Raw genomic sequence first — 26,851 nt, 5'->3', positions numbered from 1 at the left:
CTAGTTATACCAATGTGGTTAGAATCACTTACATTCATTTTACTAGTCATCTACTATGTGCCAGGCTTTGTACTATGTACTGGGAACTTGAACATGAAAAACAAATAGTCTCTTATCTAAAAAAGTCCTGTGCAGTAAAATTTAAAGGAAAGGCCTGAAACTTCCAGGGAATATTGAATTTTCTTGTTGAAATAGGATTGTTCTGACCAAACTGCTGAGTTTGGTGCTAGGGTTGGGAAAGATGTATGAGAAGCTAGAAAGAATAAAAATCACATATAACAATATCCCATAAGGAAGAGTTGCCTTAAGCATAGGCTGACTGGCAGGCACCTAAATGGCATAACTTCAGAAGCTCTAAAAAAGTTCTTTTACCCCAGACAAATCCCATACCCCCCCAACCCCCAACACCTAAATCCAATACCTTGAGATTCATTCCTTTGGCTTATGGATTTGTCCTTTGCTAAACTCTGAGTATCCCTGAAAGGCAATATATTATTTTTTTTGCATCACTTAAGAGGAAAATTAGAGCCATCATGAAAGTTCTGAGGACCTGAAGAAAGGTGGGTAGAAGTGGAAGGAGAAGAAATAGGGACCCATAAGGAGTCTGGAGGATACTGAGGTGATTCAGATTTTAGCTCAGGGTCAGTAATCCTTAAAAGGGCATGTGATCTGTAATTTTTCTGACTATTCCTTTTTTTGGCTTGGCTTTTCTTTGGTTTATGCTAAATTAAGACTTCATCCCAAAAGGTATAGAAGTTTTCAGATAAAGATCCAATTGGTCACTCTAGTGTAGAAATCAAGTAGAAGAGGGTTAGGAGAGAGAGAGAGAGAGAGAGAGAGAGAGAGAGAGAGAGAGAGAGAGTCTATTCTGCTATTCACAGCTCTTCCAAATACCCCCCAGTGAAACAATGGGGTGAAGCCCCTGGTATTCCAGCCTCTAACCTGGAAATGCATAATTATGCAAAAATGTAAACAAAAAATGCCCCAACTGAGAAGGAGGCCAGAGAGTGGTTTCATTGAGCTTGAAGGTTCAGAGTAGACATTTCCAAATGTCTCAAGACTACGCTTGCAGAGCACTACAAGATTGCCCCCCCTAGGTACACTTCCTCCCCCTACCTACACTTTCTCCTCTTGTCAGCAACCCTTATATCCTTACATTTCCCTGTTGCCCAAAGAATTTCTTTTTTTTTTTTTTTTCAACGTTTTTTTTTTTTTTAATTTATTTTTGGGACAGAGAGAGACAGAGCATGAACGGGGGATGGGCAGAGAGAGAGGGAGACACAGAATCGGAAACAGGCTCCAGGCTCCGAGCCATCAGCCCAGAGCCTGACGCGGGGCTCGAACTCACGGACCGCGAGATCGTGACCTGGCTGAAGTCGGACGCTTAACCGACTGCGCCACCCAGGCGCCCCCCAAAGAATTTCTGTCCAGTGTCTGTACTTTGACTTCCTCCTAGAAAGTCCGATCGGTCTACATCGGGCTTCAGCCCTGAAGGCCTCATTCTGACCTAACCATTGTAGTGAAACTGAAGCATACATAAAGAAGAAAAATTCTGACATGTATGGATGAGAAGAGCACTGACTTGTCTAAGCAAAAGTGAAGTTTTCCCTTATCTGAATAAGACATTTTCCTTCTTCTTCGGATCAAGATGCTCTGGCTCCTGATTATTCATTTCCTTCTCTAAGCATTCCTTAGGCCCCTCCTGTGAGCTAGGCAGCAAGGTAGGCGGGGAGGGCCCAGTGATTAAGTCCTACAGGCAGTCTCCCTTCTTGAATAGCTTCCACTCTATTGAGAAGCCCCTGAAAAAGTGTAACAAGTGTTAGAAAGAAGGATTCTTAGAATGTACACCAGAGAAACCATACAGAGTGAGGGATACACAGTTCTCCCAAAGGAGGAGGAGGTGCACCATGAAGCAAAGAGGGGAAAAGACATCAGATGAATACAACAGCAGCCAGTAGCTGTTTACTGTAATGAGGCATTCAGACCATACACATGGACAGACTTACCTAAGAGGGCATCCAATGGGGGAAATGAGCTGGGAAGTGGGCTGGAACCAAGGCAGGGCTTGGCTGGCCCAGAGGAAAAGGGCCTCTGGAAGGAAGGCAGAGAGAGGAACAAGCACATTGCAGTGATGGACAGTGAAGGGTTCTGCTGGAAAGAACCCCAGGGCCAACACTAGGAAGTAGTGGGAAATAAAGTAGCTTGAGCAACTGCAACCTATAAAAATGTTTCTAATTCAATTACCTGTAAAAATTGTATCTTTCTTCTAACCACAATATCTCACTTATTGGACACAGAGGTATTAGCTTTTTACTTACAATGACTAACGGTATGTATTGATGATTTCATTCCTTCCCACATGCAATGTGTACCTCTTCATCATGCAAATAGGTACATAATCTCACACATACGCTTCCTCATCTGGACAGCAGAGGGAGGGGAGATGGAGGGTCCTAGGAATAAAGAACCAATCCCTCACCCCTTGCATGGAGCCCTGCGGCCACTCCCTCCAGTCTGCTCTCCGGCTTTAATTAGTGAAACCCTATCTTTTGGAGATATGCCTCTTAAAGGAACACAAAAAACGCTACCGAAAGCCTCTAAAGGCTATTAATGCATTCTTCAAAAGCTGAAAGCACATAAAATCTGCAAATTTTATAAACAAACACTGAGAAAAACATGATGAGAACCAGAACTCTAAGCAACTCTACTCAAACCCAGTGCTAGGCTGCCTTTCTAAAAATTCCCAGACTTGCCAGTGGAAATGTTTGAGAAGTCCAAGAGCATTTTCCTGCCCTACACTTAGAGGTCCGTTGTGTTCATGAGCTGAAATGCCTGGGGGTTACCAAGCAAGAGGGGGAAACTGGGTCTTTAAAAAAAAATTAACCTCTCCCTACGCTTCAGTCACAAAGAGAATTTTGTAATTAAATTGCATAGAGATGTAACTTCACCACCTGCTGTGCTAGGTCTGCAGATACTTGGTTTTGTTCCAGGACTTCTTCATGGCCCAGGGATTTTCCAGGTCTCTTGCTGTGTGGGGTTTAAAGTGAGTAGTACCCTCCAATGAGTTGGAAGTGGCTTGGGGCAGTGCAAGGGGGTGGGGACAGTGGAGGATATGAAGACCTGACAGGGAAGACAGGAAAATGCCCTTTTCCTGAAAGATTTCTCCCAGATCCAGGACACCCTTTATCCCTAGACATTGAAGGATAAGGCACCCAGCACAAGACTACAGCTAGTCTAGGAGCTGGTTCTTCCAGTGACTAGTTTAGCAAGTCACTTCACCAATCTGGGTCTTACTTCCTTATTTGCAAAATTCCTCTTCTGACCAAACAATGCAGTTCTTACACGCTCTGATACAATGACCTGGAGGCAAATCCTAGAGCTACTGGGGCGAAGGAGCAGTCAATATCCACCGCGAGTGTGTTCACAGGACTCAGAATAAGTGGTATTTCTGATGGAAAGGCACTCTAAGGCAGCAGGAGTCGATAAGGTATGAAGGATTTGTAAAGTGTTACCAGATGGTGGAGGCTTAAGAGGACACAGTACTCTCCTCCCTTAGAATGCCCACCAGATGCCCTTTTATGCTAAGGCCCACCTGTGCACATCCAGGGCCCAAAGTAGCCACCCCTGATGAAGCGATCATCAAAGGTGCCTTCTGGAGCACTGGGGCTCCTTCAGTATCCTGAAAACGTGCCTCTGTTTTCTATCAGCCTGAAGAGCTTGACTTAATAAGTATTTTCTTTTTGAAGGTCCACAAACATCTACCTCCCTCTCCCTAAGCCTGACATTATTACAATAAGACTTCCTTTTCCTAATTATCCCCCCTTGTCCTCTCTGAAAACCAAGGAAACACTGAAAACCCAAGTCTGAAAGGGCACTTGTCATCTTGCTGTCACTTTAAGACTTCAACCCACTTAGCTTAGACTAGAATAGGGCAATCATTTTCAACAGTCAACAGGCTGAGTGAAAAATGACACTGCTCCCCCCACTCCATTGCAAAGGAGCAGTGCAGGTAGATGAATTAAGTCATAAATCTTGGCAACCTCTCCCACCTCACTCATTATTTCCTTATTTAACCCTTTAAACCTGCTTACCTGATCAAATAAGGCCTTAAGGCCCAGTCATCAATGTCTGGGGTAGAGAAGGTATTTGCTCTTACCCTTGGGACTGTGTGTTTGTTCCTTGAGTGTGAAACCTACTGAAGGATCTCTAGTTAGTCACATGACCAAACATACATTCATTCAAAGGTATATAAATGCACAGGTTTGGGAGTGGCAGAACAAATAGTTTCCCTTTGGTCATTTCTCAAAATCACAGGAGCAAATTTTTTTTTTTTTAATTAGTTAATTAATTATTTTTTTTTAATTTGGATCTAAGTTAGCATATTGTGCAACAATGATTTCAGGGGTAGATTCTTTGATGCCCTTACCCATTTAATCCATCCCCTCTCCCACAACCCCTCCAGTAACCCTCTGTTTGTTCTCCGTACTTAAGAGTCTCTTATGTTTCGTCCCCCTCCCTGTTTTTATATTCTTTTTGCTTCCCTTCCCTTGTGTTCATCTGTTTTGTGTCTTAAAGTCCTCATATGAGTGAAGTCATATGATAATTGTCTTTGACTAATTTCACTTAGCATAGTACCTTCCATTCCATCCACGTAGTTGCAAATGGCAAGATTTCATTGATTGCTGAGTAATACTCCATTGTATATATGTACCACATCTTCTTTATCTATTCATCCATAGATGGATATTTGGGGTGTTTCCATACTTTGGCTATTGTTGATAGTGCTACTAAAAACATTGGGGTGCGTGTGTCCCTTCAAAACAGCACACCTATATCCTTTGGATAAATACCTAGTAGTGCAATTGCTGGGTCGTGGGATAGTTCTATTTTTAACTTTTTGAGGAGCCTCATACTGTTTTCCAGAGTGGCTGCACCAGCTTGCATTCCCACCAACATTGCAAAAGAGATCCTCTTTCTCCGCATCCTCGCCAACATCTGGTGTTTCCTGAGTTGTTCATGTGAGCCATTCTGACAGGTGTGAGGTGGTATCTCATGGTGGTTTTGATTTGTATTTCCCTGATGGTGAGTGATGTTGAGCTTTTTTTCAAGTTTTTATTTTCTATGTGCCTATAATGATTGGTCTTATAAAGAGACAAATCAGTGGCAGCCTGCATGATAGTACTGGGTGGATGCTTTCCAATGGGAAAAAGGCCAGTGCTTTTAAAAATATCTCCCATTGTCTCCGACATTGCTCAGTTAGGTGAATCCCCTCCTTTTAAACCTTTGTTTCTATTACACACAGCTACACTTAGGGCAGCAATGAACAAACTTTTTGCACAAGGGCCAATTCAAGAAAAATAAGATGCTTAGGAGTCAATTATTTTAAAAACTACAACAGAAACAGAAGTTTTTTTAATCAGGAAATTCAATCTGTGCAAGTGTATTTAAGCATTTTAAAGTTTCATCTTATAGCTAAAAGCCCAAGAACCATATGATAAGTTTGCACTGCAGAATCTGACTTCAATATTGCACTTTTGAATAAATTGTATTGCTGAGTAAGACAGTTTTGGAGCTGGCTAATTTTGCCTTTCCATAGCAAGCTCATAAGCTATTTGGCTCCTCTCCTTGTGCTTCTAAATATTTTCGTCTTCAGTTGTTAAATTCATATGGCTATATTAGCAGTGCCTTCACTTCCCAAGAAGTTCTTCTTGTGCCCATTTATTTTGAAATACATAATTTTAACTAGTCCCCTTTCTTTGCTTGTTGGCAGGCATAGCAGGTACTTAAAAGTTATTCAAAATGCAATCCTCTCCACTTGTATCAATGAAAATATCTTTTTTTTTTTTTATTTCTCAGATTAAGTCAGTTGGTCATTTGGTATTCACCAACTACCTGCCTTCTGTGGACAGGTGAGAGAGATGGTATGTACATCTTCATTTTTATTAGATCCAGCCAAATTTCTCTCCATAATGGTGGTTCCAACATATGCCCCTACATGCATAAGTGTTCCTGTTTCCTCACATCCTTGCCAACTTTTGTTGTTATTTGCAACTTCCTCATTACTTGTGAACTGGAGCATCTTTTCATACATTTATCAACCATTTATATTGCCTCTTATGTGAACCATTAATATCTTTTTCAACTGGATTGACTATCATTTTCTTATTAAGTTATGGGATTCCTTTTTATATAGGGTGCAAATATCTTCCTCAGACTATTTGTTTCTTCTTTATGATATCCTTTTTCCCAAAGAAGTTTTTCATTTTAATAAAGCTCAAATTTATCCAACTTTCCTCTATGGTTTCTGATTTATGTGTCCTGTACAAGAAAACTTCTCCTATTCCAATGTCATAATATTCTATGTTTTCTTCCAAAAGTTTTAAAGTTTGCTTTTCACACTTAAATCCTAATATATCTGGAATTTATCTTGTATACAGAGTGAGGCAGGGATCTAGTTTTATCTTCTCCATCATGCTCACTCTTTCTCATTTTAAGTGTCATTTCTTTTATTATAGCTGGGGTTTTTTTCTTTGTATGTCCTTAATCACAAAATGATTCATGTTAATAAGTTGTTAATTAAATTTTTAAGTTATTTTAGTTCCTAGATTCTAATCCTGTTGCATGTTTTGTGCCTAATTCTATCTCTTGGAGGACTGTTGCCTGACAATTTGTAATTTTAGAGTGTGAGCTCATCTTCAGCAGGACTTTGCAGGCATACTTTGTTTTATTGGGCTTCATTTTAGTACCTTTTACAGGTAATTGTGTATTGTTGTTTTGTTTTTGTTTTTGTTTTTTTTTTTTATAAATGGAAGGCTTATGGCTATCTTGCATTGAAAAAGTCTATTGGCACCATTTTTTTCAAGAGCATTTGCTTACTTTGTGTATCTGTATCACATTTGGGTAATTCTCACATTTCAAACTTTTTCATTAGCATTACATTTGCTATGGTGTCTTTGATCACTGACCTTTGATGTTACTATTCTAATTGTGCAGTGCCACAAACTATGACCATATAAATTGGCAAACTTAATAAATAAATGTTAAGTATGTTCTGACTGCTCCACTTACCAGCCATTCCCGCATCTCTCTCCCTCTTCTCAGAAACTCCCTATTTCCTGTAACACAACAATACTGAAATTAGGCCAATTAACAACCCTACAATGGCCTCTAAGTCTTCAAGTCACATGAAGAGTTATATGTCTCTCACTTTAAGTCAAAAGCTAGAAATGATTATGCTTAGTGAGGAAGGCATGATGAAAGCCAAGAGAGGCTGAAAGCTAGGCCTCTTGCTCCAGTTAACCAAAGTGTGAATGCTAAGAGTTCACAAAGAAAATTAAACGCACTATTCCAGTAGATACATGAATGAGAAGAAAGCAACACAGCCCTATTGCTGACATGAATAAAGTTGTAGTGGTCTGGATAGAAAATCAAACCAGCCACAACATTCCCTTAAACCAAAGCCTAACCCAGAGCAAGGCCCCAACTCTTCACAATTTTATGAAGGTTAAGAGAGATGAGTAAGCTACAGAAGAAAAAGTTGAACCTAGTAGAGGTTGGTTCATGAGGTTTAAATAAAGAAGCCATCTCCACAACATAAACATGCAAGGCGAAGCAGCAAGCGCTCATCTAGAAGCTGCAGCAAGTTCTCTGGAAGATCTAACTAAGATAAATCATGAAAGTGGCTACACTGAACAACATATTTCCAATGTAGATGAAACAGCCTTCTATTAGAAGAAGATACCATCTAGAGCATCTAGAGCTTTCATGCCTACAGAAGAGAGGACAATGCCTGGCTTCAAGGCTTGAAAGCACAGGCTGACTCTTTTTTCTTAAGGGATAATGCAGCTGGTGACTTTAAGTTAAAACCAATGCTCATCTATCATTCTGAAATCTTAATGCCCTTAAGAATTATGCTAAGACTACTCTGTCTGTGCTCTATAAGTGGAACAACAAAGCCTGGATGATAACATATCTCTTTACAACATGGTCGACTGAATATTTTAAGCCCACTGTGGAGACCTGCTGCTCAGAAAAAAAAGATCCCCCCCTTTTCAATATATGAAGTTTATTGTCAAATTGGTTTCCATACAACACCCAGTGCTCATCCCAAAAGGGGCCCTCCTCAATACCCATCACCCACCCTCTCCTCCCTCCCACCCCCCATCAACCCTCAGTTTTTCTCAGTTTTTAAGAGTCTCTTATGCTTTGGCTCTCTCCCACTCTAACCTCCTTTTTTTTTTTCCTTCCCCTCCCCCATGGGTTTCTGTTAAGTTCCTCAGGATCCACATAAGAGTGAAAACATATGGTATCTGTCTTTCTCTGTATGGCTTATTTCACTTAGCATAACACTCTCCAGTTCCATCCATGTTGCTACAAAGGGCCATATTTCATTCTTTCTCATTGCCACATAGTACTCCATTGTGTATATAAACCAGAATTTCTTTATCCATTCATCAGTTGATGGACATTTAGGCAAAAGATCCCTTTCAAAATATTATTGCTCAACGCACCTGGTTACCTGAGAGCCCTGATGGAGATGCACAATCAGACGAATATTGTTTCCATGCCTGCTCACATAACAATTATTCTGTAACTCTCAGATCAAGGGATAATTTCTACTTTCAAGTCTTCTTATTAAAGAAATACATTTCATAGGCTATAGCTGCCATAAATAGTGATTCTTCTGATGGATCTGGGCAGTGTAAATTAAACACCTCTGGAAAGGATTCACCATTCCAGATGCCATTAAGGAACATTTTTGATTTGTGGGAAGAGGTTGATTCCAGCCATCATGGATGACACTGAGGGATTCAGAACTTCAGTGGAAGAAGTAATTGCAGACGTGCTAAGAAATACCAAGAGAACTAGAATTGGAAGCAGAACCTCAAGATGTGACCCAATTGCTGCAATCTCATGATAAAACTTGAATGGAAAAGTTGTTTCCTATGGATAAATGCAAGAAAGTGGTTTCCTAAGCTGGAATCTTCTCGTGGTGAAGATGCCTTGAAGATTGTTGAAATGACAACAAAGGATTTAGAATATTACATCAACTCAGTTGATGGAGCAGTGGCAGCATTTTAGAGGACTGACTCCAATTTTGCAATAAGTTCTCCTGTGGGTAAAATGCTAACAAACAGCATCACATGCTACAGAGAAATCATTTGTGAAAACAAGAATCCATTGATGCAGCAAACTTCACTGTTGTCTTATTTTAAGAAATTGCCACAGCCACCCCCAACTTCAGCAGCCATCTCCCTGATCAGTCCTCCCGTCAGCAAAGACCTTCCACCAGCAAAAAGATTATGACTAAAAGCTCAGGTGATGATTAGCATTTTTTAGCAATAAAGCAATTTTTAAACTATTTTTAATGTTTATTTTTTATCTTGGCAGGGGAGGGGCAGAGAGACAGAGAGAGAGAGAATCCTAAGTAGGCTCCACACTGTCAGTGCAGAGCTCAACGTGGGGTTCGGTCCCATGAACCATGACATCATAGAATATGAGCTGAAATCAAGAGTCAGATGCTTAACTGACTGAGTCACCCAGGCATCCTGGCAATAAAGCATTTTTAAATTAAGATATGTACATTTTTTAGAGTGCCTGGGTGGCTCAGTCAGTTAAGCATCCAACTGGCTCAGGACATGATCTTGTGGATTGTGGGTTCGAGCCCCACATCAGGCTCTGTTCTTATAGCTCAGAGCCTAGCACCTACTCTGGATTCTGTGTCTCCTTTTCTCTCTTCCCTCCCTTGGTCACCCTCTGTCTCTCTCCCTCAAAAATAAACATAAATTTTTTTTAAAAATATATGTACATTCTTTTAGTTTATTTAGAGAGAAAGAGAGCATGCAAGCGAGAGAGGGGCAGAGATAAAGAGAGACAGAGAGAGAGAGAGAGAGAGAGAGAGAGAGAGAGAGAGAGAACCCTGAGCAGGCTCTACACTGTCAGTGCAGAGCCTGATGTGGGGCTCAAACCCACAAAGCATGAGATCATTACTTGAGCTGAGACCAAAAGTCAGACGCTTAACTGACTGAGCCACCCAGGCACCCCCAGATATGTACGTTGTTTTTTAAAGACATAATGCTATTTCACACTTAATTAAAAATAGTCTAGTGTAAATATAACATATATATGCACTGGGAAACAAAAAAATTCATTTGACTCACTTTATTATGATATTCGCTTTATTGTGGTGGTTTGGAACAAAACCCACAATATCTCCAAAGTATGCCTTACTTCTCTAAGGTAACCCTGGTGTACCACAGACCCAAGACCAATCTTTAACATAATTTCTCATCAAGAGTTTCTAAGACCATACAGATATAAATATAGTTAACCTCAAACTCATGAAGTGGAAGCTTGTGAATACAAATTATCAGGGAAACTTTTGTTTCTACATATAGCTCTTAGAGACACAGACAGCTTCCCTGTGCTGGTCAGTGGGGTTGTTTTTTTCCTGGTTCATTTTTCACAGAGGTGGAGCCATTTAGAGTTCAAACTACACACAACTGAGGATATTTACAGGAAAAACACAACCACTTGGTAAAGAGAAGAGTCCATAATTAAAGTTACTTAAGGGCAACCTTACTTTATGTGCAATGAGCTAAACTAAACAAAGGTTTTCTGTCTTATAAATTAAGAACTAGTAATTGTATTGTCAAGTGCTGCATCCCATGGCTTGCTGCTAAATTCAGAGAGCCCTTGTCGGTTGGCTTTAAAAAGATACCCAAATCCACTTTACTGGGTGAAGGTTACTTTATGGTGGAAGGGAAACTTTTCCCCTTCTTTTGCCTTCCTCCAACCTTTCTGCCATCCTCCAAGAACTTTCCATACATCTGCCTTACCATGATGAAAATGTTGCAGGGAATACTTAGCTAGAGGTTCCTTAGGAGAAACCTGGGTGAGAGCATGTGCCCTTGTTCGGGTATGAGAGTATATACAAGTAGGGACCCATGCAACAATCTCTTCTAAAGGTGCACTCCCTGTTCTTTTAGGAGCATATTAATAATTACTTTTACTCTCTCCTGCCTCCTAATCACAGGCATTTCCAGTGTTGTCAAAACAGTTCCTGCCTGCATCTGTTTTCAACCATTGGCATGGGTTCCAGGGAGTGTTTGTGAGAGAGGAACAGAACAAAAGATTGACAGCCATGTGTTGACATTTTGGGACTGTTTGGAAATGAGAATAATCCAGGTTTGATGTTGTAATTCCTCCTTTTATGGGCAAAAGTAATGTCTCAGCATGAATGAGCATAACTAAACGTACTGGGACACACCCCAGGCACATGCACTCCCTGGACACTCACTGTGTTTTTGTTGTTGCTGTTGTATCACAAAAAGCAGCAGACAACTTTTGCTTCCCCACTCCCAAATCTCTTAACCCATTTTATTGAAATGAATAAAACATCAGTCTTAAAAGGAAAAAAATTCCCTGATTTATGTGTATCTTTCTTTCCTATGATCCTAGTTACCATTCATCACAATGAATTAATTTTTAATTACATAATAGATTCTCATTGATAAAATTAAAATACAGATAAAGAAAAACTTCTCTGTGCCTACTCACCCAATCCCACATTGTTCCCCAATTGTGTATCCTTATCACCCAACCACTCTGTATCCTTTTAGAATTTTTCCAATCATATACATTCACATGTATGTTCAAATATAAGAAAGGATACATTTTGTTTGGTAAGAGTTTCTGTTTGTTTAAATTGTGCCATACTCTGTATAGTGTACTCCAATTAGTTTTTATTACTTAAGTTGAATGTATTTTTCTTATCAGTACCCATTTATTGATTTCATTCTTTTTAATGGAAGCATAATCTTCTGCAGAATTGATATATAGTAGTTTATTTGATTATTTCTAAAAGATGGAAATGTGGATTATTTAAAAAATTTTCACTATTACAAAGAATGCTATGATGAATGCCCTTGAACAATGTTATGATGAATTTCTGGGTAACTGTGCTAATGTATTGTCTAGCATAGGTTCTGAGAAGTGAAAATTGGGGGCATAAGGGTAACAGTTACTTCTTTAAAGCAGCAATAAAATCTATCTATCTATTTGGCTTGGACTGCCATAACAAAATACTATACTGAGTGGTTTAAAAGCAGATATTTATTTCTCACAGTTTTGGAGGCTGGAAAGTCTAAAATTAAGGTGCTGATAGATTCAATTCCTATTGAGAGCCCTCTTCCTGGCTTGCAGATTTTCATCTTCTGACTGTGTCCTTACATAATGGAAAGAGATTGAGTTCCGGACTCTCTTCTTTTTCTTACAAGGATACTAATTCCACCAGGGAGGCCCCACTCCCATGACTCATCTAATGTAATTACCTCTCAAAGGCTTCACCTCCAAATACCATAACTTTGTGGGGTTGAGCTTCAAAATATGAGTGGGGGGGTGGGGCACAAATATTCTATTATCCATCTACCTATCTCTATCTATCTATCTATCTATCTATCTATCTATCTATCTAAATAGGTAATAAAGGCCTATAGTTTAAAAAATTCAAAGTCATGATAAAGCGTAATCATAAACCGAAAAGCAGGCATTAAAAAATGTGGATTTTAATTCAATCATATCAATAATAACATTGTATGTGAACGATTTAAACACACCAATTAAACAACAGATTGTCTGTTTGGGTTAAAAGAACAAAGGAAGGTTCAACTATATGTTACCTATATGAAACCCACTTTAAATTTAAAGAGATAAATTAAAAGTGAAGGGAGAGAAACACTAATAAAAAGAAAGCCAAAGTACCTATATTAATATCAAAGTAGACTTAAGAACAAAGAATTATTACCAGTGATGAATGGACATTCCATTTTGATAAAGAGGTTGGTTCATAAAAAAGATGTAACAATCTTAAATATATATGCATTTAACAAGACAACTTCAAACTACATGAAGCAAAAATTAATAAAACTGAAAGGAGAAAAAGGCACATCCACAATTATAGTTAAAGTCTTAAGCATTTTTCTCTCAGTAACCAATAGAGTAAATAGAGAGAGAATTGGTAAGGATGTAGATGACCTAAACAACACTATCAACCAACTTGACCTAATTGACATTTATAGGACACTTGGCCCAACAAGAGCAGTATCTCAAAAATTTTAAAAGATTTAAATCATCCAAGATGTTCTCTGTCCATAATAGTATTAAAGAAGAAATCAATAACAGAAAAATATCTTTAAGATCCCTAAATATTTGACAATTGAACAATATGTACTAAATAACCCATGAGTGAAAGAGGAAGTCATAAGGACAAATGGAAAGTATCTAGAATTTAAAGAAAATGAAAAAACAATATATCAAAATTTATAAATGTAGCTAAGGCAGGGCTTAGGGGGAAATGTATAGCATTAAATGTATAGCATTATATTAGAAAGGTTACTGGGAAAATAAAAATTGAAAGGAAGACTGAAGACAGAGTCACAACATGCAAAAACAAAGGAGAAAGCAGTAACTAGGCCCTCAGCCAATGTCACACCTCCCACTAATCCTGTGAGAATGCCACTACATCAACTATAGGCCACTGACCATGCCAGGCTGCCTGAAAGTCTCTACTGGCTTTGGAAATTGGCTCTCATCACCCCAGCTGCTTCCATCAATAATGAGAATGTTTCTTGTTCTTTATTTCTACTTTTTAGGATCATCAACTCCATCTTCACAGTCCAAAGCTTATGGATCGGACTCGCTGGACCATATGGCCCTATCTTAACTGGGAGAATGAATGACTTAAGTGGTCAGTTTCTATGATTAAAAAAAAAAAAAACTGGCTATTTGTCCCATAAAAAATTAGATCCAGAAATATTAGGAAAATGAGTTAAATTTTCCCTGATAGGATATATCTGGTCAAAAAGACCCAGACTTGAGAACCAAGGGTATGTTGTAAGGAGAATTTCTAGAGACCTCTCGGGGTTTTTCAAGAGGCTGAAACTAAATCTTCTATCCCAACCATCATCCTAACTCCACTCTTCTCACTCTATACACAACAATGGAGGAGGAAAGAGAATGAGAGATCAGAGTTACCAAGAATGCAGTGTTCATGTTGGGAGGCTGTTTCTGGACACGACCCAACAACTCCATACTCTTCCCTTCATCCTCACTCATGCAGGATTTCTACCAACCCTTCTCTCTCACAAATGAGGGAAGTACAGGGCACCTGGGTGGCTCAGTCGGTTGAGTGTCCGACTTCAGTTCAGGTCATGATCTCGCAGTCTGTGAGTTTGAGCCCCGTGTCAGGCTCTGTGCTGACAGCTCAGAGCTTGGAGAATGGAGCCTGCTTCGGATTCTGTGTCTCTCCCTCTCTCTCTCCAACCCTCCCCCACTCATGCTCTGTCTCTCTCTCTGTCAAAAATAAATAAACATTAAAAAAAATTTCTTTAAATAAATTTTTTAAAAAATGAGGGAAGTAGACACTTAAGCAACCATGGGTAGAGTCTGAGAGTATTTGTAAGAAAGGAAGGCTCATGTCTCACTCCCTGCCTGTGGGCCTTATGTGGTAGACAATTGGATATAAGAGGTAAAAAGGAAATGAATGGAAGGTTAGACAGGAAGTTTAATTTTAACTATGAGACCTGCCCAAGGTGTCATTAAATAATGGTAAAGGATACTATGACAGTACAGTTGAAAGCATTTATACCGATAACACTGCTTAGTTGCAGTCAACAGAATCCACTCTAGCTAGCTTTGTCAGAAAGGAATTTATTTAGGGATATAGGAAGCACTTAGAACCACTAATAGGATTTATGAAAGAGATTCCAAGCTGAGCTCTAAGAAACTGACCTCAAAAGAGTTTTTGACTCTGCCACAATTAAAACAAAAGCAAAAACAAAAACAAAAATCAGAAAGCCACGACACCTCTGAGACACTGTTTCTGCTGAGAGGGGCCAAATGGATGCTCCATGTCCTGCCTTTTTATTTTTTTCTCCTTCTTTCTTTCCTTCCTTCCTTCCTTCCTTCCTTCCTTCCCTTTCTTTCTTTCTTTCTCTTGAGAGAAAGAGAGAGGGAGGGGCAAAGGGAGAGAGAGAATCTTAAGCAGACTCCACACTCAGTGTAAAGCCCAACATGGGGCTCAATCTCCTAATCATGAAATCATGACCTGAGCCAAAATCAGGAGTCAGATGCTTAACCAAGTGAACCACCCAGACTCCCCATGTCCTGCCTTTTTAAACAAAAGTTCTAAATCAAAGTCTTTTGTAAATGTATTTTTTTTATGGAAACTAAATTATGTCCTCACACTTGGAATATGGGAAATGGCAATGTAGTATCGTTTATTATTCTACATGTAAAACGGATTTAAATTGTGGGAAAGTATTAAAATGTGAAAAAAGGCACATCTGGGTTGCTCAGTCAGTCAAGCACCCAAATGTTGATTTCAACTCAAGTCATGGTCTTGTGGTTTATGGGATTGAGCTCCAAGTCAGGTTCTGAGCTGATAGCATAGGGCCTGCTTGGGATTCTCTCCCTCTCTCTCTGCCCCTCCCCCTGCTCGATCTCTCTCTCTCTCTCTCAAAATGAATAAACTTTTAAAAATGTGAAAAAATGTTTAATAGTTTTGGAGCAATGCAAATGACAATACCTACTATAGCCATTACTGGAAAAAAAAAATTTATCTTAATTCACGACTTGAGACTATGTAAAAAAAACTGGTTAAAGGAATATATAACATTGATCTACATCTTGATTTTCTCACTTAAATTATGTCTATATCAATTACACATAAATCTGTTTCATTTGTTAATGGTTGTATCATATTCCATTGTGTGGATAGATTCTAATGTATTCAGTTCTCTAATGATAGAAATTGAGGTTGTTTCCTATATTTTGCTATTATATTTTAAAAGCTGCAGTGCAGTTATTACTGGCACACAGTAATAACCCACTATGATCAGGCCCCTTCCAAATGAGAGACTGGCATTTCTTTGCTTTGTTTTTATGGTTTTCCAGAATTAAATAGAAGGGAAATATTTTCCCCTTTCAGGTGAATGTGCTATATACTTGAAAATCAATTTTTGAATAAAGTTACAGCAAAAAAGAGATTCATGGGAGAGGAAGTTTTCACACCAGGTATCTTTGTGACCTCAGGCAAGTGACAAACTTTTTGGGGATTAATCTCATTATCTGTGAACTTCAAAGTTTAGATCAGGTGATCCCTTAGGTACAGCTATTGAACTCTGTGGTCCTGAGTAATGTCATTGGGATACCTTTTGTTGCTTTAATCTTTCAGAAAGAAAGTATATCTTTTACTTTTCTTGAAAGACCTACAGAAATGAGACCCATGACTTTGTTTCTTCTTGTGTCTCCATCCTTCTCATCTTCACAGCACCAAAAGCAGCACTCCAAATACAGCAGATGCTTAGAAAATTAATTACCAAGTGATGGTGTACCACCACTGAATTAAGTGCTCATGGGTAGATTTTGGAATAATCATTCCTATGCCTTGCTCACATTTAGGTTCTAGAATGCTCTGTTCTTCTCTGTGGTTAAGGAATTGAAGCATTCCTTCCTGAATCCATTCTCTGTGAAAGAACTGTGTGATTTTTATTAACTGGATTGTCTTGTATTATAAATTACGGTTTATCAGTTAGTAATTTGGTCCTTAAATTTGTTTTGTCACTATACACTTTTTAGTCCTTTGGAAACTTTGGAACCCTGAGAGACTCAAATTCCTTCATGGAAATGAGGCAAAACATGCTTGGAAGAATTTGTCTTTAATGTATATGAAAGTATTTTGCAAATGTCATACTCTTTTTTCTTCTCTGCGATTGTGGACAAAATGTAGAGTCCTGAATCATAAGTGGACAATGGGTTATAATAAGGTAGGTAACCTTGCAACACAGCAGAAACAGCAGTCTTTGTCAGGTGGTCCAGAGTATAAATCACATTCTGCCTCACCAGGTATGTGGCTTTAGGGCAGTCATTTGACCTCTCTAGGCCTCAAGTTAATTATATTTTCTTTGCATTGCTATTACAAAATTTAAAAGAGTATATGTAACATGTCTTTCATATGTTAATTCCAAACTATGGCCATTGTTAGTATTATTACCCATGCAGTGATGATGAGAATATAAAATACATTCAAATGGTGGACTGAACACACAGCCACATGGAAGAAGGCAAACAGCCTGGACAAGGTATTAGGGCTACCCTCTAGCTTCCACAAAACTAGCTGAGTGGAATTGCCTGGTACTAACTAAGCAGACACAATCTCCAGGAGCTTATGTCAAAACCAGTCATACTTTAATATAGTCCATTAAAAAAAAAGACTGTTCAGTGTCTTCTGGTGTGATCTCTATGCCAAAAATACTATCTGGCTATTCATGCAGAGGTATATGCAGTGTGTCGGTCATCCTGGATCATCTCCTTGTCTCTCACTCCATACAAACTACCAGCTCTGCATTCCTTCCTCCCCATCCCAGGTCTGCCTTGGCTCTGGTTGTACTGTTTCCTGGATTCCTGTCTTTTCTCCAGTCTCACTCCCTTACAAGTACTTGTTAATCCTACTGCCAGAGTGATGGCTCCACTGCCTCCCTGTAGGCTAAAGGATAAATCATATTCTTCTTTGACTCATACAAAATCCTCCATCACCATTCCCATCCACCTCCAGCCTAACCTCCCATTACTTCTTACCATCTTCTCCCCACCTCTACTCTCCTAAGAATACTCATCTATTTATAGGTCCTGAACACTCCATGTTTTATATTGCACATACAGTTAGTTCCTCTGGCTGGAATGCCCTCCACTGGATTGTTCACCTGAGAATCACCTGCTGAGCTTTCATAAAGACTTCCCTGCCTCCTTCACTTGGCTAGGTGCTCTCCCGTCTACCTTATGCTCACCCCATTCTCCACACAAACCTTGCTAAAGCAATTGCCGTATTGCTGTGTAATGGTTTGCCTGTTGGTTCCCCCAGAATTGGATTGTAAGTCCCTGGAAAGGCTTTTTGATAATAACTACATGTATGTTCGTATTTGTCTCCCCAGGACTAACACAACACTCGGCACACAGTAGATATTCAACAAATGATGGTAACTAGCTATATCAGTTAGAAATGAGCATGGCTGTAAGTGATGGAATATGTGACTAGGAGTAGTGTGAAAAAATAATGAGTTATTTTCCACAGATAACAAGATTTCTGGAAGCAAGTGATTACTAGTGTTGGCTTAGCTGTTCACAGATGCCATTAGGGGACTTAGCTTTATCTTTCTTCTTTTAATCTATCCTCAACCTAAGAGCCAGTGTGATCTTGTTAAAATTTAAGTCAGATCACATCATATCTCTATGCACAACCCTCCAATGATTTGCTCAGAGGAATATCAAAGTCCTTACATTAGCATTTGGGGCCGCACCACATGTATGTCTGCTGTTCTTTTCTCTATAGTACTTTTCACTATGCGACATACTATATCTTTCACTTATTATACAGTATATATTATCTTTCTCTCCTGTCACCACTAAAATGCAAACCTCAAGGAGAAAAAAAAATTGTATATTTTGCTCACTTCTATATCTCTAACAAACTAAAACAGTTCTTAGCACATAGTGGACACTCAGTAAATATTAATTGAATAATTCAATGAATGTATCCTCAAGTAAAACCACAAATGAGAAAGGAGAAATAACAACTAACACCAAAGAAATACAAAGAATTATACGAGAATATTATGAAAAACTATTTATGAACAAATTGGACAACCTGGAAGAAATGGATAAATTCCTAGAAACATATAAACTACCAAAACTGAAACAAGAAGAAACAAAATTTGAACAGACTGATAACCAGCAATGAAATTGAATCAGCAATCAAAGAAATCCCAAAAAACAAAAGTCCAGGAGCAGATGGCTTCACAGGTGAATTCTACCAAACATTTAAAAGTTAGTACCTATTCTTCTCAAGCCATTCCATAAAACAAAAAAGGAAGAAAAATTTCCAAACTCATTCTATGAGGCCAGAATTACCCTGTTACCAAAACCAGAAAAAGACACCATAAAAAAGAGAACTACAGGCCAATATTTCTGATGAACATAGATGCAAAAATCTCAACAAAACACTAGCAAACCAAATCCAACAATACATTTAAAAAAATCATTCATCATCATCAAGTGGAATTTATTCCTGGGTTGTAAGTGTGGTTCAGTATTTGCAAATCAATCAACATGATACATCACATCAATAAAACAAAGGATAAGAACCCTATGATCATTTCAATAGATACAGAAAAAGCATTTGACAAAGTACAACACCCATTCATGATAAAAACCCTCAACTGGATAGGTTTAGGGGAAATATACCCAATATAATAAAGTCCCTATATGAAAAACCCACAGCTAACATCATCCTCAATGGGGAAAAACTGAAAGCTTTTCTCCAAAAGTCAGGAAAAAGATAGGGATGTCCACTCTCACCACTTTTATTCAACATAGTCCTTTAAGTCTTAGCCACAGCAATCAGACATCAAAAAGAAATAAAAGACATCCAAATCGGCAAGAAAGAAGTAAAGCTTTCACTATTTGCAGGTGATATGATACTATATATAGAAAATCAGAGAGACTCCACCAAAAAATTGCTAGAATTGATAACAGGGATTCAGTAAAGTCACAGGATACAAAATCAACATACAGGAATCTGCACTTTTATACACCAATAATGAAGTACCAGAAAGAGAAATTAAGTAATTTATCCCATTTACAATTACACCAAAAAAATAGTAAGATACCTAGGAATAAACCTAACCAAAGAGGTAAAAGATCTATACTCTGAAAACTATAAAACACTGATGAAAGAAACTGAAGATGACACAAGGAAATGGAAAGACATTCCACGTTTATGGATTGGAGAAACACATATTGAAATGTCTATACTACCCAAAGCCATCCATGCATTTAATGCAATCCCTTTGAAAATACCAACAGCATTTTTCACAGAGCTAGAACAAAAAATCCTAAAATTTGTATGGTTCCATAAAAGACCCCAACTAGCCAAAGCAACCTTGAAAAGGAAAAACAAAGCTGGAAGCATCACTTCAAGTTCTCTAACAAAGCTGTCATAATCAGGGGAGGCTGCATGGCTCACTAAGTTGAGCATCTGACTCTTGGCTTCAGCTCAGATTGTGATCCTAGGGTTTTGGGATAGAGCCCTGTGTCAAGCTTCAAACTAAGCATGGAGTTGGCTTAAGATTCTCTCTCTCACCATCTTCCCCGCTTCCCCACTTGCTTGTGTGCCCTCTCTCTCTAAAAAACAAAAACAAAACAAAAAACAAAAACAAAAAAATATAAAGCTTTCATAATCAAAACAGTATGGTACTGGCACAAAAACAGACACATAGACCATTGGAATAGAACAGAAAACCCAGAAAGGAACCCACAACTATATGGTCAATTAATCTTTGACAAAGTGGGAAAGAATACCTAGTGGGGAAAAGGTAGTCTCTTAAACAAATGGTATTGTGAAAACTGGACAGCTACATGCAAATGAATGAAACTGGACTACTTTCTTAGACCGCAGGCTAAAATAAAATCAAAATGGATTAAAGACCTAAATGTGAGGGGCGCCTGGGTGGCTCAGTCAGTTGAGCATCCGACTTCGGCTCAGGTCATGATCTCGTGGTCTGTGAGTTCGAGCCCCATGTCAGGCTCTGTGCTGACAGCTCAGAGCCTGGACCCTGCTTCCAATTCTGTGTCTCCCTCTCTCTCTGCTCCTCCCCCGCTCACACTCTGTCTCTCTCTCAAAAATAAATAAACATTAAAAAAAAAATAAAAATAAAAAAAAGACCTAAATGTGAGACATGAAACCATAAAAATCCTAGAGGAGAAAACGGGCAACACAGGCAGTAACTTCTCTGACATGGGTGATAGCAACTTTTTTCTAGATAGGGTCCTAAGGCAAGAAAAACAAAATTAAAAATAAACTATTGGGACTACATCAAAATAAAAAGCCTCTGCACAGCAAAGTAAACAATCAATAAAACTAAAAGGCAATATATGGAATGGGAGAAGATATTTGCAAAGCACATATCCAATAAAAGGTTAGTATCCAAAAGAGATAAACATACAAAGAACTGATACAACTCAACACCTAAAAAACAAATAATCCAGATGGCCAACAGACATAATAAAAAGGTACTCAGCATCACTCATTGTCAGGGGAATTCAAATCAAAACTACAGTGAGATATCACCTCATACTTTTCAGAATGGCCAAAGTCAAGAACACAAGAAATAACAGGTGTTGGTGAGGATGTGGAGAAAAAGAAACCCTCATGCACTGTTGGCGGGAATACAAACTGGTGCAGCTAATGTGGAAAATAGTATAGAGATTCCTTAAAAAGTTAAAAACAGAACTACCCAATGATCCAGCAATTTAACTAATGGGTATTTACCCAAGGAATACAAAATCACTATTTCATGCACTCTGATGTTTATAACAACATTATCTACAATAGCTAAGACAAAAAAGCAGCCCAAGTGTCCATCTATAGATAAATGGATAAAGAAGATGTGATATATATACATAATGGATTATTATTCAGCCACAAAAGAAAAAATGAAATCTTGCCATTTGCAACAACATGGATGGAGTTAGAACAATGCTAAGTGAAATAAGGCAGTCAGAGAAAGACAAATACCATATGATTTCACTCACATGTGGAATTTAAGAAACAAAACAAATGAGCAAAGGGAATAAAAGAGAGAGAGAGACAAATCAAGAAACAGACTCTTAACTATAGAGAACAAACTGATCGTTACCAGAGGGGAGGTGGGTTGTGGAATGGGTAAAATAGATGATGGATATTAAGGAATGTACTTCTCATAGTTAGGACAGGGTGATATGTGGAATTGTTGAATCACTATATTGTACGTCTGGAACTAATATAATTCTCTGTTAACCAACTGGAATTAAAATTAAAAAATATATACATTCATACATGGATCTTCCTATTCCACTTTGCCTAGAATCTTTGCTTTGTCTTCATCTTTACTGCCTCTTGGCTACAAAATGGCTGTTGCTCTCCTGACATCATGTCCATGTCCAAGGAAGAACGAAGAGGGGACAGGAAGAATGGTGCCACATACATGGGTCCCTTTTTAGCAAGAAAACAAAACTTTTTTCAAAAGTCCCAACCTGACTTCAGCTTATATCTCAATGGCTCAGGTTATGTCATAAGCTTCTGTCAGCAGTGAGACAGGGTAGGAAAACAAAGCAATAACTAGGCATATTGCTTCCCTTAAGAAACCTTGAAAGAAGTGGAGGACTGGATATAGAATAAGTAACTAATAGAGTCTGCTGTGAAACTGCCGAAGGAATACCCCAAGCCTTAGGAACAGAGTGGAGAATGTACTGCCTTCTCCTTGAATCATCTCTCCATCTCATCCCTTCTTTTCCCCAGATGGCCTGGCCCCTGGTCACTGGACTAACATGAAAGGGGAAAGCAGTCTGTGGTCAGAGATCCAGGGAGTTTATCAGAGATATTAGTGTCTGCTTCCTTGAAGCTACCAAAAAGCCAGCATATCACAGTGCTGAAATTATTATGTCTCTCAGGCTCATAAGCATGCTTGGCCTTGTTCAGGCATATAGCTCCTTCAGAACCTCTGAACTTGGTCACAATGATCAGCACTACCCAGCCTCTGGGTCTCCAGACTGCACACTGATGAAGAAACTCTGGCAACAGTTCAAGTGTCTAAGATGGGTCTAGTCACATAGAAATATTCATGCAACGTCCTCCAGGCTGGCTGTGTGGTTTCCCTGGAAACAAGAGCCTTCCCCTGACCACTGCACCTGTGCTGCTCCACATCCTCCAGGAGGTGACTGAAGCTCCCTTAAACTAGAAGAGAACCATGTGACGCTATATGGGCCATGGTTCTCATGATATGTATGGCAAAAGGAATTCAAGGGAGAAAAGTCAAGTCAATAGAAGGTGCCAAGACCTTGAATATTAAGGCCTGAAGCAAGACATAATGATGAAATTCCTTTCAGTTATTCCAGTTATTCCATCACAATACTTGTCACTTTGTTCGTTACTGGGTTAGGGGCTCCATGAAGACAGTGAACATGCCTATTATTTTTTTGTACTTCCAGCACTGGTGAATACATGGTGGGTGTTCAACAAACAGGCACTGAATGAATGAATCAAAGATTATCTGAAAACAGAATGTGTCTGGAGTATGGGAGTGAGGGGCTCAAGGGAATCCCATGTACCCATGCACAGTACTCCTCCACAGCCTCTGCATTAAAATAAAAAGATTTTACTTTTATTGACCTAATTCCATTAACATCAAGATTTTTTGCCCATGGTTGCCTTTGAAAAGAAAGGGAAAAAATGTCAGTTTGTCCAAGGCATTTGAAAAGTTATAAAATAGTTTAATATCAAGGTAGGTTACTCACAGCTCAAAAATTCCATTATTCTGTGATTCCTCCTTTGCTTTTTCATGTGAGAATATTCTCCATTCAGGGGAGTAACCTTGATACAAGTAAGTCTATTAGTATAATCCCCAAATATCTCTAATTAAACATGACTTCCTTTAAAAAATAATTATAATATCTTCAGTAGCTAATCTTCCTCTCATTTAATTAAAGTATCTGTCATTTTCTCAGGTGTGACATCTGAGCACAGAGAATCCCAAACCTTGTTAAAAGAGGGAAGGCATTTTCCTGTATCATGTCTCAGAGTATTTCCAGGGCTCATAATGGTAGAAAGAAGATCCTCTCCTATCTCCTATGTCAGCCAGTGGCATTCTGTCCAGACTGTTCCCACATATGCCCACTAAAATGAACTGTATTTAAAGAGAATAGGTTCTTAACCTGAACACTTAATCTCATTTGTACCATGACTTTACTGGCCCCAAAATTAAGAGAGAGAAGAAAGAAAGAAAGAAAGAAAGAAAGAAAGAAAGAAAGAAAGAAAGAAAGAAAGAAAGAAAGGTAGGTTATAATTATAATCCTTCACAATCATACATCCTTAGCCTTGTAAAGTTTGTCAATGTGGTAGAAGAGAATTGACTTTCAATTGCTGCCATGTTAGACAGCCATGTCGCCACTGTCTCTGCTATTACTTCTTTCTGCTGGAAGAGGTGCAAGAAAGAAAAGGTGCATATGAAGTCACTGGCTACATAGGACTGTCCCATGTGATGCGATGCCATGATCTGCCATCTCTTACAGTACAGCTTTTCATTCCAGGATAGCCCATTGTGCAGACTGTTTTGGATGCAGCTTGGCATGAGCACAGAAAGTCCATACAGCCACCCACAACTTGATCTACTAGTTGTGAACGGAAACTTTTGAACACGTTCCACCGGCTGCACAATGGTACCATTTATGACTTTATTCTCAGGGGAAAACATTTGCTGTGCGAATAATACCAGGGACTTATGTAAGCCTCTTCATTTTCAGGGAGCTTTATGGGTGTCAGCAAATTCACACAACACCGTGGTAAGGTAGCAAGGCATTGTTATACCTTCTTTACAGAGAGAGAAACCAGATCACAGCATCAGATTTTCCCAAGGCCAAATGGACAATAAGGGGCATGGACTCATTCCCAAAGAGAACCATCCTCTTCTGCTAGAGAACACCAACAATTTTCCACTTACAGAAAGGCTCCACAGGGTTCTATCCTGGATCTAACACTTGAGGATAACTACTCTGACTTTTGACACTTCTAATGTTGCATGATTCTTTGGTTTTGTCCAGATGGGTAAAAAGGTAAAGACAAAAAGGGGTACCCACATAAGATACTATGAAGGCTTGCCATCTCTCATATGCCTCGTCACTGAGGAATTGTCCAACCTATAATCACAGGATAACAGAGGGAAACACTGAGTATCCATAAAGTTCTATGAGGGAAAAAATAACTTTCACTACCATATAGGACATCTTTGTTGATTTCAATTGCTATTTATGAGATTGAGAGTCTTCCCTATAAGTCTGAGAACATGTTAAATACCTCTAGAGTGGGTTGAAGTGTGGCTTTCAAAAAAAAAAAAAATGTCCAAGTCCTAACCCTCATAGCCACAGCTGTGACCTTTTTGGCAAATAAATGGGTCTTTGCAGATGTAATTAAGTTAAGGATCTCAAGATGAGATCATCCCGGATTTAGGGTAGGCCTAAATCCAGTGACAGGTGTCCTCATAAGATAAAGGCAGAGAGAGATCTGAGACACAGACAAACAGAGGGGAAGGCCATGTGAAGACAGAGGCAGAAACTGGAGTTACTCAGCTAAAAGCCAAGGGAATTCAGAGTTTCCAGCAGCCACCAGAAGCTAGGATAAAGGCATGGAATGGATTCTCCTTTAGAAACTGCTTAGAAGAACCTTAGAACCTTCCCTGAGAGACTTCCCGTAGAAGAATCAGTGCTGCCTTGATTTTAGGTGTCTGGCCTACAAAACTGTAAGAATAAATTTCTGTTTTTAAGCCTCCTAGTTTGTGGTAATTTGTAACAGCAACCCTAGGACACGAATACATCCTCTTCAGCTTCTCCCCATCCTCAGAATCACATGAGTTTTAACTCATTCAAAGCTAAATACATACAATGACAAATCTTTTCATTTGTGTGTGTGTGTGTGTGTGTGTGTGTGTGTGTTAGAAGATACAAATTCTAAAATGGTTGAAAATTACTCTCCTAGATCACCAATATTAGTGAATGAAAAATTGGATTATCTTGACTTATTCCACTGTTAAGGTCAAAGGGACATCATGAAGAGAAGAAAAATCAAGAAGCGGTGGAATGAATTCTAGTCACAAAGCAAGAGTTTTCATACATTATCTTCTCCAGGCCACTGCCTCAAGAAAGAACAAAGTGAAGCACAGTGTAGCCTTTAAAAATAATATTATAATTATTACTAATTTAATAAAAATTTATTACATAAATTCAACCATTACAGAAACTCATAATGTAGAAAATGACAACCTCCAATATAGAACACCTTCGTCTAATTTTTTTTTCTCTCTAAATACATGGACACTCTGTCTCCTTCCCCAACCTTGTAAGAACTGGAATGGAGAGGGGGTCTGCAGGACAGCCTGGTGTCTACTAGTTTTTTGGCCTAATTTAGTTGAATGAAAGGAATGTTTGCTGAGTGGTTCCAGATGTAAGCCCTATTTCTTGAAAGCCTTGGGTCAGACAAAAAACTGACCAAATACATCTCACATGAGATTACATTTTTTTATTATAACACAGGTTGATATACTTTCTCAGGGTCAGATTAGTAAATATCTCAGGTTTTGTGGGCCATGTGGTTTCTGTTGCAGCTAAACTCTGCTAATATAGTGCAAACGCAGTTAGAAATGATATGCACATGAATAAGCATAGTTCTTTTATTATTATTTTATCACTGCATAGCAAATGACCACAAATTTAGTGTCTTAAAACAACACTTATTTACTAATTCTAGTTCTATAGGTCAGAAGTCTAATTGGCCTAGAATACTCTACTTAGGGTCTGACAAGCCTAACAAGAAGGTGCTGGCCAGAAGAGCTCTCATCTACAGGCTCTGGGTAAGAATTTGCTTCCAAACTTACTCAGGGTTTGGAAGAATCCAGCTCTTTGGGGTTGTAGGATCGAAACACCAGCCTCCTTGCTGCATGTCAGTGAGAGCCATTCTCAGTTCTTAGAGGCCTCTCTCAGGTCTCTCATAGGCCATTCATAATATGAATGTTTGTTCTCTTCCAAGCCAGGGGAAGGACATCTCTCTAACTTCCTCTTCTTCTCCCAGCCAGGGAGAACCCTTTACTTTTAAAGGGCTCATATGATTACCTTAGACCCACCTGAGTAACTTTCCCATTGACTAGCCAAAGTCAATTGATTAGTAACCTTAATTACACCTGCAATAATCCCTTCTACCGTATAATGTAAC

The 26,851-nt window shown here is 38.8% G+C and overlaps 1 protein-coding gene across 3 annotated transcripts in view; it reads right to left on the bottom strand.

Annotated features, from left to right (window-relative positions):
* Window positions 1–26,851, bottom strand: part of ANKRD55 (ankyrin repeat domain 55) — a 514,150-nt gene that overhangs the window by 237,909 nt on the left and 249,390 nt on the right. For all 3 annotated transcript variants that reach the window (XM_053907354.1, XM_053907355.1, XM_053907353.1), the window contains exon 4: window positions 7,069–7,115. The gene's annotated coding sequence lies outside the window, so the exon portion shown is untranslated. The remainder of the gene's footprint in view (window positions 1–7,068; window positions 7,116–26,851) is intronic.

The sequence above is a fragment of the Panthera pardus genome, unplaced genomic scaffold, assembly GCF_024362965.1.
Source record: "Panthera pardus isolate Hobbes unplaced genomic scaffold, ASM2436296v1 HiC_scaffold_2, whole genome shotgun sequence".
In the NCBI taxonomy this organism is placed as follows: Eukaryota; Metazoa; Chordata; class Mammalia; order Carnivora; family Felidae; genus Panthera; species Panthera pardus.
The sequence above is the reverse complement of the archived record's forward strand: the minus strand, read 5'-3'. Positions and strand labels throughout refer to the sequence as shown.